Below are 18,651 nucleotides of genomic sequence, written 5' to 3' on the forward strand. Positions count from 1 at the left end.
CAGAGAGGTGCAATGAAAAGACCAATGCCCAAGAGGTACAGCCAGATGACCATACCTGAAGCACTCGAAACTGCCAAGCAAAGGCTACAAGCCTTGGCCAGCCGCCTAAAGAGATACACCAGAGATAACGAAGCCAGACGAATAAACCGGCTGTTCGCAACACAACCTGCGAAAGTGTACTCTCAATGGCAGGGTAATAACAGCAGAGCAGACCCACCAAGGCTGGAAACTGAACAGTACTGGAAAGGGATATGGGAGAGGGAGGCATCACACAACAACAATGCACAGTGGCTGGTGGATCTGAGGGAAGACCACAGCAACCTCCCTGAACAGAACCCAGTGACTATCACAGTGGCAGACATCCAACAAAGAGTCTCAGGTATGAAAAACTGGACAGCACCAGGCCCTGACATGATCCACGCCTACTGGCTAAAGAAACTCACTGCAATCCATGAGCGCCTGGCAGCACAAATGAACCAGCTGCTAAGGGATGGGACTCACCCTGAATGGCTAACCAAAGGGCGAACGATCCTGATAATGAAGGATCCCTCAAAGGGTACTGTCCCACCCAACTACCGGCCAATAACCTGTCTCTCCACAACATGGAAGCTCATGTCAGGCATCACCGCCGCTAAGATAAGTGGGCACATGGGTCAATGCATGAGCGATGCACAGAAGGGCATTGGTAAGGATACCAGAGGAGCCAAACACCAACTCCTGGTAGACAGAACAGTTGCCCAAGACTGCAGAATGCGACACACCAACCTGTGCACAGCCTGGATCGACTACAAGAAAGCCTATGACTCAATGCCACACACATGGATCACTGAATGCTTGGAGCTGTACAACATCAACAGAACTCTAAGGGCCTTCATTGCAAAGTCGATGAGGTTGTGGAAAACCACACTTGAAGCCAATGGGAAGCCACTTGCCCAAGTATCCATCAAATGTGGCATATACCAAGGAGATGCACTGTCCCCACTGCTGTTCTGCATAGGTCTGAACCCCCTCAGCCAAATAATAAACAAGACTGGCTATGGATACCGACTCCGGAACGGGGCCACCATAAGTCACCTCCTCTACATGGACGACATCAAGCTGTATGCTAAGAATGAGCGAGACATCGACTCGCTGATCCACACCACAAGGATCTACAGCTCAGACATCGGGATGTCATTCGGGCTCGAGAAATGTGGGAGGATGGTGACAAAGAGAGGCAAGGTAATCCACACAGAAGGGGTCTCACTTCCAGAAGGAACAATAGCAGACATTGAGGACAACTACAAGTACCTTGGAATACCACAGGCGAACGGCAACCTTGAACAGGCAACAAGGAATGCGGCAACAGCCAAATACCTCCAACGAGTAAGGCAAGTCCTAAGAAGCCAGCTCAATGGCAAGAACAAATCCCGGGCAATAAACAGCTACGCTCTGCCAGTGATCAGATACCCTGCGGGAATAATAAGGTGGCCAAAGGAAGAGATACAGACCACAGATGTTAAGACACGAAAGCTCCTCACCATGCATGGAGGGTTCCACCCCAAATCCAGCACCCTGAGACTATACGCTAGCCGCAAGGAAGGAGGCCGAGGACTAGTGAGCGTGAGAGCCACTATCCGGGATGAAACATCCAAGATCCATAAGTACATCAAGGATAAGGCCCCGACAGATGACGTGCTGAGTGAATGTCTCAGGCAGTGGAGCACAGAGGATGAGATGCTGGAAGAAGGACCATCATGGGAGGACAAGCCCTTACACGGGATGTACCACCGAAACATAACTGAAGTGGCTGATCTCAACAAATCCTACCAATGGCTTGAAAGGGCCGGGCTGAAGGACAGCACAGAGGCACTCATCCTGGCTACACAGGAGCAGGCCCTGAGCACCAGAGCCATAGAGGCCCAGATCTACCACACCAGACAAGACCCAAGGTGTAGACTGTGCAAAGAGGCCCCTGAGACGGTCCAGCACATAACTGCAGGGTGTAAGATGCTGGCAGGGAAAGCATACATGGAACGCCATAACCAAGTGGCTGGCATAGTATACAGGAACATCTGCGCAGAGTATGGACTGGAAACCCCAAGGTCAAAGTGGGAAACACCTCCCAAGGTGGTAGAGAACGAGCGAGCCAAGATCCTGTGGGACTTCCAGATCCAGACTGACAGAATGGTAATGGCGAACCAACCAGACATTGTGGTGGTGGATAAAGAGCAGAGGAAAGCCGTAGTGGTGGATGTGGCAATACCAAGCGATGGCAACATTAGGAAAAAGGAACATGAGAAACTAGAGAAATACCAAGGGCTCAGAGAAGAACTGGAGAAGGCTTGGAAGGTGAAGGCCACAGTGGTGCCTGTGGTGATTGGAGCACTGGGGGCAGTGACCCCCAAACTGGAGGAGTGGCTACGACAGATCCCTGGAAAAACATCCGACATCTCAGTCCAGAAAAGTGCAGTCCTAGGAACAGCAAGGATACTGCGCAGAACCCTCAAGCTTCCTGGCCTCTGGTAGAGGACCCGAGCTTGGAAAGTGGATGAGACCACCCGCGTGGGGTGAGAAGGGAGTTTTTTTTTTTTATATATATATATATATATATATATATATATATAGCTCACTGGATAGCTCAATCGGTAAAGTCGCAAGACTTGTATGCGGGTGGTCCCCGGGCAAGACCCTTCAAGCTACCACCTACCTCATATCATGAGAGACAATGAACCACATGAGATACCGGCTCAGACGTCGCCCGGTCTAACAAGGTCTGCGTCAGGTGTTGGGGAACCAGAGCACCTTGACGAGAAATGGGCTACTGGAACAAGAAAGAAATGGCAAAGATGCGAGAACAGAGAACTGTTGGAATGCTACTACTCAAGTAACCCTAGTCAGAGGGGTTACAAGAAAAGAATGTGCGGCGAATGGGAACGGAGAAACCCACATTCAAGACTGACTGCGAAGCAACTAGTAGCTCAGTGTTCCAACATCCACAAACGGCAACTGCTATCACAACTTGAGATTGACGAGATGCAACACAAATGCTACGGCAAGGGGGAGCCAGGACGCCAGGTCAGAGGGGAGGTTTCACCATCTCCCCAACCGGAAATTGGGTACGAAGCCCCAATAAGCACAGATACGCTGAGCGAGGCAGCGACTGACCTGAAAGATAAAATCATGGCGAGATTAAACAGGCAACCCCGAACCCCACTACAACGGCTAAGTGAAGTACCATCAGAAAGTCTCATGGAAGATGTGAATGCAGCATTGAGAGTGATCCCTACCACAACAACCACAGAAACCAATGAGCTGATATACGCTTCAGCATCAGTGATCCTAGAGGTGCTTGGCCATAAGAGCAAACATGGGAGCCATGAGAAACAATACCCACCATGGAAACGAAGGTTGGAGGCAAAAATCAAGGCAGCTCGGAGGGAAGTGAGCCAAATGACAGAGGCCCAGAGAGGTGCAATGAAAAGACCGATGCCCAAGAGGTACAGCCAGATGCCCATACCTGAAGTACTCGAAACTGCCAAGCAAAGGCTACAAGCCTTGGCCAGCCGCCTAAAGAGATACACCAGAGATAACGAAGCCAGACGAATAAACCGGCTGTTTGCAACACAACCTGCGAAAGTGTACTCTCAATGGCAGGGTAATAACAGCAGAGCAGACCCACCAAGGCTGGAAACTGAACAGTACTGGAAAGAGATATGGGAAAGGGAAGCATCACACAACAGAGATGCACAGTGGCTGGTGGATCTGAGGGAAGACCACAGTAACCTCCCTGAACAGAACCCAGTGACTATCACAGTGGCAGACATCCAACAAAGAGTCTCAGGTATGAAAAACTGGACAGCACCCGGCCCTGACATGATCCACGCCTACTGGCTAAAGAAGCTCACTGCAATCCACGAGCGCCTGGCAGCACAAATGAACCAGCTGCTAAGGGATGGGACTCACCCTGAATGGCTAACCGAAGGGCGAACAATCCTGATAATGAAGGATCCCTCAAAGGGTGCAGTCCCACCCAACTACCGGCCAATAACCTGCCTCTCCACAACATGGAAGCTCATGTCAGGCATCATCGCAGCTAAGATAAATGGGCACATGGGTCAAAACATGAGCGAAGCACAGAAGGGCATAAGTAAGGATACCAGAGGAGCCAAACACCAACTCCTGGTAGACAGAACAGTCGCCCAAGACTGCAGAATGCGACACACCAACCTGTGCACAGCCTGGATCGACTACAAGAAAGCCTATGACTCAATGCCACACACATGGATCACTGAATGCTTGGAGCTGTACAACATCAACAGAACTCTAAGGGCCTTCATTGCAAACTCGATGAGGTTGTGGAAAACCACCCTTGAAGCCAATGGGAAGCCACTTGCCCAAGTATCCATCAAATGTGGCATATACCAAGGAGATGCACTGTCCCCACTGCTGTTCTGCATAGGTCTGAACCCCCTCAGCCAAATAATAAACAAGACTGGCTATGGATACCGACTCCGGAACGGGGCCACCATAAGTCACCTCCTCTACGTGGATGACATCAAGCTGTACGCCAAGAGTGAGCGAGACATCGACTCACTGATCCACACCACCAGGATCTACAGCTCGGACATCGGGATGTCATTCGGGCTCGAGAAATGTGGGAGGATGGTGACAAAGAGAGGCAAGGTAATCCACACAGAAGGGGTCTCACTCCCAGAAGGAACAATAGCAGACATTGAGAACAGTTACAAGTACCTTGGAATACCACAGGCAAACGGCAACCTTGAACAGGCAACAAGGAATGCGGCAACAGCCAAATACCTCCAACGAGTAAGGCAAGTCCTAAGAAGCCAGCTCAATGGCAAGAACAAATCCCAGGCAATAAACAGCTACGCCCTGCCAGTGATCAGATACCCTGCAGGAAAAATAAGGTGGCCAAAGGAAGAGATACAGACCACAGATGTTGAGACACGAAAGCTCCTCACCATGCATGGAGGGTTCCACCCCAAATCCGGCACCCTGAGACTGTACGCTAGCCGCAAGGAAGGAGGCCGAGGACTAGTGAGCGTGAGAGCCACTATCCAGGATGAAACATCCAAGATCCATAAGTACATGAAGGAGAAGGCCCCGACAGATGACATGCTGAGTGAATGTCTCAGGCAGTGGAGAACAGAGGATGAGATGCTGGAAGATGGACCATTATGGGAGGACAAGCCCTTACATGGGATTTACCACCGGAACATAACTGAAGTGGCTGATCTCAACAAATCCTACCAATGGCTTGAAAGGGCTGGGCTGAAGGACAGCACAGAGGCACTCATCCTGGCTGCACAGGAGCAGGCCCTGAGCACCAGAGCCATAGAGGCCCAGATCTACCACACCAGACAAGGTGTAGACTGTGCAAAGAGGCCCCTGAGACGGTCCAGCACATAACTGCAGGTTGTAAGATGCTGGCAGGGAAAGCATACATGGAACGCCATAACCCAGTGGCTGGCATAGTATACAGGAACATCTGTGCAGAGTATGGACTGGAAACCCCAAGGTCAAAGTGGGAAACACCTCCCAAGGTGGTAGAGAACGAGCGAGCCAAGATCCTGTGGGACTTCCAGATACAGACAGACAGAATGGTAATGGCGAACCAACCAGACATTGTGGTGGTGGACAAAGAGCAGAGGAAAGCCGTAGTGGTGGATGTGGCAATACCAAGCGATGGCAACATCAGCAAAAAGGAACATGAGAAACTAGAAAAATACCAAGGGCTCAGAGAAGAACTGGAGAAGGCTTGGAAGGTGAAGGCCACAGTGGTGCCTGTGGTGATCGGAGCACTGGGGGCTGTGACCCCCAAACTGGAGGAGTGGCTACAACAGATCCCTGGAATAACATCCGACATCTCAGTCCAGAAAAGTGCAGTCCTAGGAACAGCAAGGATACTGCGCAGAACCCTCAAGCTTCCTGGCCTCTGGTAGAGGACCCGAGCTTGGAAAGTGGATGAGACCACCCGCGTGGGGTGAGAAGGGAGTTTTTTTTTATATATATATATATATATATATATATATATATATATGCAGTGCGTGAGCTTGAGTAAACCAGATGCCGGAACCAGAGACCAGGACAGACGTGGGACCAGAACCAGAGATGAAGCCATACGTGGGACCAGAACCAGAGAGGATGACAGACGAGACGCTGGAACCAGGACCACTGACTAGGGCAGACGGGAAGCCGGAGCCAGGACCAGAGACAAAGATAGACGAGACGCCAAAACCAGAACCACCGACGAGGACAGACGGGAAGCCGGGGCCAGGACCAGAAACAACCCGAGACGTGGAGCCTGGGCGGACGCAGTCGGTGCTGGACCATCAGGCACCGGAGCAGAGGTGAGGTAGGCATGGCCGGGACTGGGCCACCAGGAATCAATGCGGACACGGTCGGTGCCAAACCACCGGGAGCTGAAGCGGACATGGCCGGTACCAGACCACCAGTAGCTAAGATAAGCGTGGCCGGTACCAGACCACCAGGACCTAAGACAGGCGTGGCCAGGGCCAAGCCATCAGGACCCGATGCAGACGTGGTCGGGACCAGACCGTTAGGAGCTGCACCTGCACATAGCAAGTCAGAAGACACTGGAACCAGGAGCGGAGCAGTCACCTCTTGTCTACCGGAGGCTGGACCGCCAAAGACAGGACCAGCTGTGCTCACCTGAGCACTCCCAAGCACTTCGGAGTCAACACCTGCACAAAGAAGAACAGAGGGCTCGGAGCCCCAAGCTGGCGGAAGCCAGTCTGGACCCCCAGAACCCGCTGCCAGGACCAGAGCGGCCTCTTCGGGGCCAACAAGGACTGGAGCGGCCTCTTCAGACGGGCCGACAGGAACCTAAGATGGATGAGCGAGTGGTGGAAAGGCTAGGAGTGAGTGACGATGTTAAACGGACATCTGGAGGTCTCTCACTTTATTTCTCTTTCCAAGATCCCCTCTAACTTGGCAGGCCCAAACGTATTATGAGGGTCGATGGAAGGACAATGGAAGGAGTACTTTGAGGATCTCCTCAACCCCTTCAACATGCCTTCTGCTGAGGAAGCAGAGGCAGAGGACTCAGAGGTGGACTTGCCCATCACAGAAGAGTGTGTTCCAACTATAGGGGATCACACTTCATCTGGCAGCCCTGTTGCGGAAATCAACTGAATATCATCAGTGTGATACACCATCTCAAAGTTTACTCTCATGTTGACCCGGAGTGGATCAGGCTACATACCACTAAGAGATATTGAATATCCACTGAAGGACTGAGCATGTATTGGCATGTATTTATACCCTGTTACAAACCCCCACATGAGTTGTTGACTATTCTTTGACATAGTGCAGTAACCCCACTTTGTTCCTGTGGTCATTACAGTGAAACTCCAACCATTTGATAACCAAGGAACAAGCCACAGACAGAGGCACAGTATGTCATGAAAACACAAAATTTTCCACAGCCTGCAGCAGACAGCCGAGACCTGGCATCGCCAGCTGAAAGTTCAAGGCTGCAGCAGAGAGCCAGCTGCATTGTGTCTCTGGACCGTGCAACCATAGAAACACAACTCGATATTCCTGTGCTGTAATGAATCTACCGCTGCCAGTTTCTCATGGATGAAGTTGCAGATTCTACTGCTGACGGGAGAACGTGTGTTACGAATCATTAGTTTTGTGCTCCATGTAAATAGAGTTAAAGTCAAACCTGTCATGATCTGGGTTTGTTTCCTGTTTTATTAAGAAAGGACTTACGTTTCTGGTCACGTCATGTTAGTTCCCGCTTCACGTCCTGTTACGCACACCTGTCTCATATCAGTCATTACTTACCTGTGTATTTAACCACCACCAGTCACAACAGCCAGTTGCCAGATTGTTGTATGCCAGTCATCACATTCCAGCGTTCCGTCATTCTGCTTACCTTGATCGTGATCTTGTTTCCTGTTCCTGACCTCCGATTCCTGTCTGCTCCTGAACGGTACTGTTGCCCAGAAAGAATTTGTGATACTGACCTGATCGTCTGACCTCGAGATAGCCTGCTCCTCACCGGTACTGTAGCCGTGTCGATCCTGTTGCCGAACCCTTGTATGTCCTTAGACCTGTCTCAGCCTGCTCCCTCTGTACTGTTCACTGTGTATGACCTGGACCGTTTGTACCAAAGATTACTGGATTAAACTTTGATTTTACCACCTACTCTGTGTACTCGCACTGTGCATGTGGGTCTGATCTCTGCCTAAGCCTGACAAAACCTAGATCTGGATGCCAAAGACAAACCAGAAAAAACAGTTGGGACATAACAGTTGAATGAGCACCGGGTACTTTAGATACAGTATTCAACAGTTTATTATTTTAGTTTGCACTGTGAAGCTTGAGTACAGTACAGTTTGAGTACAGACCAATGGTGGTAGCATCATCTTAGGTTGCTAATGTTAGCGTGGGCATTAGCCTGGCAGGGAGCCTTGTTTTTTCAGCCACTAACAGCAGATGAAGAAAAGAAGAGGGATTTGGCTAAATGAAGAATCTGTGGCTTTTTAACAACTGTCTGCTTTGATTCAAAATAAAAAGCTGCTAATCTGCTGCTAATCTAAAATCTGCATAAGGAAACTCCTTGACCGCTACCTTTTGGTGGATGTTATGATTGTTGGTTAACACCCTGTTTTCTATGTGGCTGTTTTTGGTAATTTCACTTTTTCTTTTTTTTGACCATTTATCTGCATTATTGCCAATGAAATAAAATTTTCAAAGCTTGTGGGCTTTTATTAGATCTTTAAATTTGTCACTTCAGATTTGTAAATATATCAGTAATATACATTATAAATCAAAATCTTTTTCATTTTTGTCTATTTGACTCCCAGTCAAACCACATTTTAATTCATTGTTATTTACATTATAAAATTAATCAATTAAGATAAAATTGTGTTCATTCTAACAACAACACAAAAATATATTTCCTATATTTTTGGTCAAGAGAGCAATGTTTGATGGCTTTCTGCATTCCTATGCAACAAGTGAATGATCAAATGCCAGTGATGATTTGTTTTTGCATGAAACTAAGAGTGTCATGATTTGGGTTTTTGTTTCTAGTTGTTTCCTGTTGTCACGCCATGTCCTGTTTTATTTTGTTGACTTCCTGTTATCAGTTCAGTTGTTCACTCCCTAGTTCATTCACCTCACCTGTCTGTAATCAGTAATCAAGTCTCTGTGTATTTAACCACCACCTGTGCCCTTAGTTCCCCGCCAGATTGTTGAGTTTCCCGAGTTTCCTTAGTTCCCTACCTCCTGCGTTTTCATGTCTAGTCCCTCGTGTTTTGATCCCGATTGTCTTGACCGTGTTTCCTGCCTGAACCTCGTTTGTACCGCCGCTCGTGAAAGAACCTGGACTAACCAACTGACCGTGAGTTTGCTTACCCCTTGTCTGTACCGTCACCGAGATCTTCCGTGTATTGACCCCCGCCTGATTACTGGACTAGAGTTTGCCTGCTCCTCTCTGTACTTTATTGCTGAGCCTTTTGTGTACGACTTGGACCGTCTGACCCTGCCTTGCCAAAATAAACCTGTATTTAACTATCATCGCGCCTCTGTGCTGTGCATGTGGGTCCGCCGCCTGCCCAAGTCTGACAAAGAGACTCTATGCTGATGCATGATTTTGAGCTGTGAGTTTCCCATGCAAATCTGATTGGATCTGATTAAAGTTACCAAGGACATTTATTTTAAAACTATCTAAAAATTTCACCTGGTGTGTTCCTCGTCAAAAGTAACCGAAATTATTTTATTTGTGTACAAAGCAAATTAAGCTTAAAATTAAAATTAAAGAGCTTTAATACATTAAAGAACAACTAACAGGAACAATAACATTACGATATTCAGTCTATTGGATGTAATTTTGCCTGAAAACAGAAAAAAATGAAAACTCAAACAAAATCAGGCTTCTAAATATCAATGGTCTTTTTTTTCATACACATGTTGCAGTTTGTTGTATGTGATTTGCAAATATGTATGTATGGCACATTATGTTTGTTTTTTATGTCTTTGTTGAAAACAACACCATGGGCCAATGTTCTGTCGTCCTCTGACGTGATGTGCCAATAACCTGCAAAAACTCAAAAAAGCATTATAGACCAAAGCCCCAAGAAAAATGTTAGGTGAAACCTAAATATGTTGGTATTGATAAACTGTTACAACTGTAACTGTAAGAAATGTCAACAAGTGTTGGTCCCGTTGGAGAGACTGTACTGGGCAAAGATTCCGTCCCCGCTGTCATTTATGTCCATCCATCTTCCACCGCTTAGTCCCATGCGGGGTCGCGGGGGTGCTGGAGCCTATTCCAGCTACCTACAGTATGGGCGAGTGGCGGGGTACACCCTGGACAGGTCGCCAGTCTATCACAGGGCAACAGACAACCTTTCTCACACACTCACACCTACGGGCAATCTACAGTGACCAATGTACCTAACGCATGTTTGTAGACCATGGGAGGAAGTTGTAGAACATGCAAATTCCACACAGAAAGGCACCCGGTCTGCCCCAGGAATCGAACCCAGTTTTTTCTTGCTGTGATAATTTTTTTTTTTTTAAATCTGTAATTGATGTGTTGTGTGTGTGTGTGTGTTGAAAAAATCCTTGTGCACAAAGCCATAAAATCGGAGGTCAGTTGAACAAAGTGAAGTAGTTTTTTATAGAAGTAATATGTTGACATCGGTCACCGGAACAACACAAGGGTTAATATGAGTTTTAAGGAAATGGTCATTTGTGGAACACTAAAACATGAGGGTTAAAAGGGGAATAAGGAAAGGACAATAGCAAAATATTCGGCAACAATCTTGACAAAAAACCCAATTTCCTGCACAATATGAAAGAGACTGGTACAAACGTAGTTGGCAGGATTCAAACCTGCGTGGGGAAACCCCAGTGGATTGAAAGGCCATCGCCTTGATGTCCCAGCCACAACTATCTGCTGATAGTTATGCTTATTTGATAGAAAAGAGTTATGGCAAACTAGGCTTTCTGTATAAAAAGAAAAAACATTTGAAAATATCTGGTGAAATTTTGCATATCATCAAAATTCCCAAAAGTTTTCAATAGAAGTAGAAAAAAAGTCACAGCTAAGACACCAGATGTGGTGGGCAGAGCGTTGGTCTGGGAAGCGGGAGGTTTCCTTTTAGAACCCAGCTGATCCCACCAGATATGGCCTTGAGCAAGTCACATCACAGCTCCCCGAGCGCCATGCGTGTTGCTGCTTGCTGTTACTTCTTGTGTGTATGGGTTAAATTCGAAGAAAACAATTTCCCCATGGGGATCAATGAAGTCTGAATTACTGTATCTTATCTTATACAGTATACATATTTGGCAGGATTTGGTTGGTTGGCTGGTTGGTTGGTTGGTTGGTTGGTTGGTTTGGTGGTTGTTTATTAAAAGGGAATAAGGGAAATAACAATAGGTAAAGTTTTGCCTATTGCCTTTTGGGGAAAAACCCAATGGATTTCAAGTCCAGCATCTTTATTTGTGTCAGAGTAGCAGATTTTAAATAAAAGTTTCTGTGACATTTGTAGAGAATTATGGCATAATATGTGGTTAGGCTTTAAGAAAAAATTCAACCCTGGTTGATTTATTTTCAAATTGCTCATTTGACCACACAGGTGATGTAAACAATCTCTTTTATTATTTGAATTAGTGCTGCCCTGCCTCCAACAGACATTTAGGTCCAGGTAATGACTTCTATTTGCCTTCTTTCACCTGCTCCCGATAGTCAGGATTCATTAGGCTTATCAGTTTATTAATCCACGTGTAATTAAGTGCTGCGCCCTCCAGGGTCCTGCCTAACAAAAGGAAAATCACCTGTCCCTCTATCAGACAGTGACATTCACTGAGATTGACCGCAACAGCCAGACAGGGTCACCTCCCTCAGATACTCAAATTAGCCTAACATTTCTTTTGCCTAATCAAAGCTAATTAAAATATCTCCTAATTTAAGTTAAGTTTTAGTGTTTAACACGAGGCCTAACCTTGTATTTTCATAATTACTCTGGAGATACTACAGCTTATATTTGGTTACCAATTATGTTATGTTATGTACTGTAGTGAGCCTGTACCTCACTACACAACTAAATGTTTGTAATACAATCGGTTGTACATTCTTTTGGGGACATATCTTTTTCACTTTTGTGTTTCTGATTTCTGCAAATAGTCACACCTTTAGAGACACAGACTTGTGCTGCATCCATCAAGCCGACAGTCAAAGTACAGTTACAGTATGCTCATGAGAAGTTGTTCCCATATGTACATACATGCTAAAGGTTTGTAAAATGCAAATCACTAAACCACATATATATATATATATATATATATATATATATATATATATATAGATATATATAGATAGTATATATATATATATATATATATATATATATATATATATATATATATATATATATATATACTGTACAGTACAGTACAGTATATATATATATATATATATGCCTCTGTTGTTTGTTTTACCGTGTCTTGTATTCAGACAGCTACAAACTGCAAATTACATTCAAGGAGAGGCATGTTGTGTTTTAACTTAGGGCGCACGTTGCAATACAACATTGAGATACAACACGGCTTCCTGCATTCGCTTGCATTCCCAATGTGTCAGGAGTTGCCTGGCAACAGGCACAGAGGTGAACTGCAGTGCTAAAATGGTGGCATCTCAAAAGCAAAATAAATAAATGCAGTGATGACTCTGCTTTGGATGATGTGAAATAAAGTTTGAAAAAGAATATGTGTCATCTATTGAAGTAGTTTATTATAAATGCTGCCGAAATTGAAACAGCTTTAAAGAAAAAATTAAATAAAATGAATGAATTTGCTTTGAATTTGCATAGTGGCTGGTGGAGTTAGTTTAAGCTTTACACTGCATTCATGAGAGTTTTCGGTGTACTAACCAAGGTAATGCAACAGCATTTATAGAAGGAGACATTACAGTACATGTATGTTTTATGCACTCACAGAGACTGGCAAGGTGCAGAACCCAAATACAAAGACCAGAGGAGCTCAGTGTTGCAGGATTCACAAATTTAATACAGCTCAAAAAGGGAAATCAAACCAACAGAAGGTCGCTGCACAAGCAGGAAAACACAGGTCTGTAAATATACTAAGATAACAAAAAATCTCTGCCTAAGCAGGAGAGTATAGAACAAGCAGAACAAACGTGCTACAGTCTAAACTGACAAAACAAAAACAAACCTCACCTGGTAACACCAAGCAAACGGAATGGGACTGCTAGGCTACGGATTACATGGTAGAGTAAGCTAGAGGTCGGGGTAAGGTGGAGCACAGACACAGACTGACAAGCAGGGATGACATACTAGCATTGAGCATATGGTCAGATGGCGTTTAAGAATCCATGTAATAATCGATGATTGAGAACACCTGCTTTATGAGCAGATGCCGTGTCCTGAGCCTGTAGGGCCTGATAGTAACGTGTGGTGGACGTAGAGGTCAATCACAACAAAGCCCCTCCTCCAAAGCATGCCTTCCAGCGGCCTAAGACGGGTCTGCAGGATGAGCCCGGCCTCATCCAGGACCTGACGACCCAGAATTAAGGAACGGTGTTCCGGCCCATGACCCTCCCAGTCCACGAGGTACTGGAGGCCCCTGCCTCGACGGCGGGACCGCAATGTACCACATCATGTAGGCTGGTGCGCCATCGATGACCCTGGTGGGCGGAGGGAGGTCAGTGGAAGGCGCAAGCTCACATTCTGAAACACGCTTCAAACAAGACACATTAAACACAAGATGGACCCTCATAGAGGCAGGGAGGGCTAGCTTCATAGCCACGGGGTTAATGACTTTGATAACTTCAAATGGTCCAATGAATCTGGGTGTCTGGGTGAGTTTCTTCTTTGTGTCCTCCAACTCCAAATGCTTGGTAGCAAACCAAACCTTGTCCCCCATCTTGTACGATGGAACCTGGGTACATCCACGGTTGGCCTGGTGTGCTTCCCTCTCCTGTCCCCGCAGAAGGAAACTCCGGACCCTTGTCCACGTAAACTGGCATCGCTTGATGAAAGAACCAATGGATGGAGTCACGCCCTGGGCCTGCTGAGACAGGAACAAAAGAGGTTAAAAACCATAGGCAGTCCAAAGGCACCCCAAAAGGGGAGCAGCTGTCAAACCCATGATGACGGTTGTGAGGACACCATACATCAAAGCATGACTTCGACATTCTGATTCTTCTGATCTGATCCTCCTTGTCTGTCCGTTTGTCTGGGGGTAGAACCTTGAGGACAGACTGACCGACGCTCCAATGGCCGCACAAAAGTCTGACCAAACGAAGGCAACTAACTACGGACCACCATGTCTTCCGGGAGGCAAACCGGTAACAAAATCCACAGAGATGTTTGACCAGATGTTTGCCTTGTGGGGACTGGCAGTAATCTCAGCAGGCGACCCAGCACGGGCACGTCCGCACAAACATAAACATTCATGGCGAGGCTTTCATGATGGTTCCCGGCATCTGTGCCATTAGTAATGCAGTGAATCACACAATCACAACATTATATACTTTCATCCATCCATCCATTTTCCGAGCCGCTTTTTCCCATATGTGGGGTCGTGGCGGTGCTGGAGCCTAACCCAGCTATGGGCGAGAGGCAGGGTCCACCCTGGACGGGTCGCCAGTCCATCGCAGGGCAACACAGAGACAGACAACCATTCACACACACACTCACACACTATGGGCAATGGAGAGAGGCCAATCAACCTAATGCACGTCTTTGGACTGTGGGAGGAAGCCAGAGAACCCACGCAAACACGGAGAGAACGTGCAAACTCCACACAGAAAGACACCAGGGCCGCCTCCGGGAATCTTCTTGAACCTCAGAACCTTCTTGCTGTGAGGTGACGGTGCTACCCACCGCACCACCGTGCCGCCACACCATATACGTTCACCAAACATACTGTCACCATTATTGTTTCAAGTATATTATAGTCTTAAGTATATTCATATTATTATACATTAAAAAGAGATGTTTCCAAAACATACATTGGAAAAACTGTATGAAATTACTGCATGGAATGTGTACTGTGCCGCCTGAGATTGCTCAAAAAAAGGACCAGCATTAACAGTGACTGATACAATAGATTTGATTGCTACTGCTCAGTAACTGCTCCTGCATAGTAAAGCCATGTATTGTTAGGGACATACTGTATAGTACAGAACATGAACAAAAAACACAACATAAACTTATCAAACAACACTGGCTGTAGCTAGAAGAACTATCTATCCATACAGCCATCTAATAAAGCTGTTGAAAACATTGCTTTGAATTGTTTTATTGTCCAAGGTTTGGCTGAAAGACACTCATTGAATGTCAGATCCATATGATTTTGTGTTAGTTGTTAGTTTGTTTCAAGTAATTAAAAAAACAGCACTCATGGTCCATGGTCCAAAGGTCTAGGGTTCCACAAGCTCCTCTAGCTCCCCTACTCATACAGTGCACCAGCCAATCAAGTTACCAAACTCTATTTCGCTTTAGTCACATTTTTGTTTTGAAGTTCGTGTAGATTGATGAAGCCTGTGATGAGTGATGAAAAAATGTTAAACTGCACAAAAAACCTAAACCGATCTCATTATAAAACAAACGAGAGTTCTGAGTTCTGTCCTGCTCGAACTGACAATACATCGAAAAAATGTGTTCAAGTCAGTGTATGTCATAATAAAAAAAAGTCTTTATCTTGTCTCCATGGAGACTGGGAAATGCTGAATTTGAGTTGTTAACCTTTAGCTGAAGGTGCTGAGATTTTCTCTGGCTGCACAAAGATTCGTCCTTGGAGCTTTCAGTAGAGCTTCAGCCATAGAAAATGCTGTTTTATCACCTCATCTCTTCTGAGCTCCTGAATGAAAGGCCTCGCCATCATCCATGCTAACATTTGCTCAGAATGTAAAGTGGACAATTTGAAGTCAGACGGCTGCTGGCAGATTTGGTCGAGGACCGGCAGATATGAAACGGAACAAAGGATTAATGACTGTCCTCATGCGCTGCTGGCAGATGACAAACGAGACGGTCCAATGTTTGACCGGAGCTGATTAATCAGATAGAGTGAACATTGTCATTTCCCATAAATGTGTCACTCAAAAGTGGTGTTATGATAAATAGGTTCACCTATTAACACGTATGTTCATAGATTTAATATACCTCATATGTAAGATGAATGTTATAGTACCAAATACTTTGGCCTTAATAACAATGTTCCTACTGTAGCAAACCATTTAAATCTTCATTATATACACTTTCAGACAAAATCATAATGAGGAAATAAATAAACCTTACATATTACAGGTAATTACCACCCAAATATGTCAACAAATATGTGAATTCCTTTGCAGGGGGATTTGTGGCGTAACCTCGTTCCATATGCGGTCTGATGACTGTCATTACTGCGGGTTAGCATATGGGGAAGCTGTGCTGCAGAAGAAAGCCATCTGGCATAATGTTGGCAGGCCTTCACATCTAGTGCATGCAGGACAGGGAAACACTTTGTGTGGACAGAGTTAAATTTTTCAAATATGGCTGCTTTATTTTGTCACTGCTTTATAAAGAGGGAAAGCTGTCCAGCAAAGGAGTCACGAGTCTTTCATTTATGGTGTCTTTGTCAAATACAAATAAATAGTCCTGCATCTGTTAGTGTGTTTTATTAAGCGTTTAAGTGTCAAATGTCCAATGAGGAAACTCCCAACTGTATGCCAAATTATGCAAATACTTGTTTTAGCTCCCGCGTTAATTAACATTCCCCTTTCCCCTCATCTCGCTCTGTTCTGATTGGCCAACAGAGGAAGTCTTCTTGTTCAGAAGGAAAATAATGACAAGCAAAGGCCTCGGAGTGGGTGTTTATGACTGCTGAGTAAACACAAGGCTTATTGAGCAAAGCCCACACACCTGGTCAGCGTGTAAAAAAAATAAAACCTGGCAGATGTTTTTTTTTGATGGTTTGTCTGGTCTCCACCAACACAGCTCTACTGCGATTGAAATGAAGACCTTGACTGCCATTCATATGTACATATATAGTGTGTGTTCACAGCTGTTCAGCAAATATGCTGAACCTTGGTTTTGTTTGAGAGGTTATGTTTGTGTTACTAATTACACAAAAATATATTGGTTTATTCAGACATACAGTGACTGTGGGGTGCTCAAACTAACAAAGGGGCAACTGCAAAAATGATGTCTTAAAATTATAAAATTGCAAGGAAAACAAACATAGTGCCAGTAAAGGGTAAAAAAAACACATGTGGACTCATGAATTCATGTCTCTGGTGATCTGCAAATACTTACAAACAAACTCTCCAGCAAGTTCATTCTGTTACAAAGACCCCCAAGACCAGACAAAACGGAACCCACAAGCAGTAACAGGCGAGGATGGCAGAATACAAAACGATTTTTAATATTACTACACAAAACAAAGGATCACTACAGAGTAGGAAAAAGGTTCATCAACTAAACTGAGGAGCACTGCGAAGCAGGACCAAACAAACTAGACAGAGGAATAATACTAAACTGAAGTAACTTCCAAACAAAATCAGGACACAATAGGTCGCTGCACTGAGTAGGCAAAATATAACTAAGAGTAACAAGGCTTCCACACACTACAGAGTCAGGCTCTACAACACTCTACAAACGTCGCCAAATTTAGGAGTAACAGGGCTGTTCACAATCCAAACTAAACAAAAAAACCAACCGTCGTACATGAAGCCAGATGCAAACAGAGAGTCCACCATGACACACTGACAACTGGAGGAGTCTCCATCCTCCACTTAAATAGTCCCCCAGTTAATGATGTTCCCGGAAGGAAACAGCTACTCAATGCCGCCCTCTGAGGTTGGGAGGAGACTCACAGAGCCCCTCCCCCAACAGTCGTCCCCCGGCGACCTAGGGGGGTTCCGCAGGATGGTTCCGATGAAAGTCCCTGATAACACCCTTGTCCAAGATGAACCTCGGCGCCACCCACTGCCGGTGTTCGGGGCCATAGCCCTCCCACTCCACCAGGTACTGGAGCCCCCTGCCCCGCCGTCTGGAACGCAGCAACTCCTGCCCCGTATAAGCCAGACCCCCGTCGATCACCCGGGCGGGCGGAGGGCGGTCGGAGGCGGGCGCCAGATCACAGTCCACCACCGGCTTCAAACAAGAAACATGAAAGTCAGGATGAACGCGCAGGGAGGGAGGGAGGTCCACTCCCATCACTGCAGGGTTGACCACCCTGGTCACCTCAAACATTCCTATGAACCTGGGTGCCAATTTCCGCTTAGCACCCTTCAGCTGCAGGTTCGAGGTGGAAAGCCAGACCTTGTCCCCGACTCGATACTCCGGAGCTGGAGACCGACGGCGGTTAGCCCATATGGCCACTCTCGTCTGGCCGCGGAGAAGGAAGTCACAGGACCACCATGGGGTCTTGTACTGGAATCAGTCTGAGCCCCAGCTCCTGAGCAAGTTGCCTGTCTATGAAGCTTCCCTCAGCTCCGGAATCCACAAACACGGGAGGCTCTCGCGCCGACAGAGGTCCTGACAGAGTAGCTGGAAACAATGGTTTGGAGAGGGAGATTAAATTCACGGTGAAGCTCGTCAGCGCCTCTCCACCGGCTGGCGAGCGTTGCCGTTGAACGCGCACTGGTTAGCGCGATGACCC

At 46.2% G+C, this 18,651-nt stretch overlaps 1 protein-coding gene across 1 annotated transcript in view; it reads left to right on the forward strand.

Moving 5' to 3' along the window:
• Positions 1–18,651, forward strand: part of kcnc2 (potassium voltage-gated channel, Shaw-related subfamily, member 2) — a 104,922-nt gene that overhangs the window by 73,108 nt on the left and 13,163 nt on the right. The window lies entirely within an intron of this gene.

This window comes from Betta splendens, chromosome 9, assembly GCF_900634795.4.
Source record: "Betta splendens chromosome 9, fBetSpl5.4, whole genome shotgun sequence".
In the NCBI taxonomy this organism is placed as follows: Eukaryota; Metazoa; Chordata; class Actinopteri; order Anabantiformes; family Osphronemidae; genus Betta; species Betta splendens.